We start from the raw sequence: 822 nt of genomic DNA on the forward strand, positions 1-822 counted from the left end.
ATTAAATAATACATTAAATTTCAAGCGCGTCGGTCCACCCTTACAAAATAAGGGTGGACCCACGCGCTTAAAATTTAATGTATTATTTAATGTTATATTTTTTCAATTTTATTTTTGTTTGTCCGGTCAATTAATTTCGCGATTATTTTTATAATTTTATTGATTAAATCTGTATATTTCAAAGTATAATAAATTTGTCTAATTCTCTTTATGAAAATGAATCACTAGGAATAGTTTTCACGTCTAAATATTATTATCTTTATAAAATTATTTAATGGAGTTATAGCAAAAAATAAACTCTTAATACCTGTGTCCGGACAATTAATTTCGTGATTGTAACTCGGTGACAAAATTTCAAGATAAAGCAACTTCGTCAAAAATGATCGTAATGAGATTTTAAAAAAAGCATTTTACAGTTGGAAATCTCCACTTTTCAAATTAATACTTTAGAAAACGGCTAACTGAGTTTCTTCGGAGCCGCATAGATACAAATGGAGATGTGACAAATCGCAAAATTTTACCCAAAATTTTGAAACTTTGCAAAATTTTTTGCAAAGTTCCACGGCCCTAAATAAAAATTGCACAAAAACGAGGCGTACAGTTTTCGAAAAGGTCATTTTTGCTTCAAAGTTGAATAACTCGGTGAAAAAAAATCACACAATGCTGATCAAGTGCGCAAATTAAAGGTAAAGATTCACGCTTTCAAGAGCTGTAAGTTGCATTTGTATGCGATTTTTATTTCACTCCATGGAACTTTGCAAATTTAGTAAAAAAATCTTAGATTTGATGCATCTCCATTTGCATCCATGCAGCTTTGTAAAG

Source organism: Wasmannia auropunctata, unplaced genomic scaffold (genome assembly GCF_000956235.1).
Source record: "Wasmannia auropunctata unplaced genomic scaffold, wasmannia.A_1.0 LD336090.1, whole genome shotgun sequence".
Classification (NCBI taxonomy): Eukaryota; Metazoa; Arthropoda; class Insecta; order Hymenoptera; family Formicidae; genus Wasmannia; species Wasmannia auropunctata.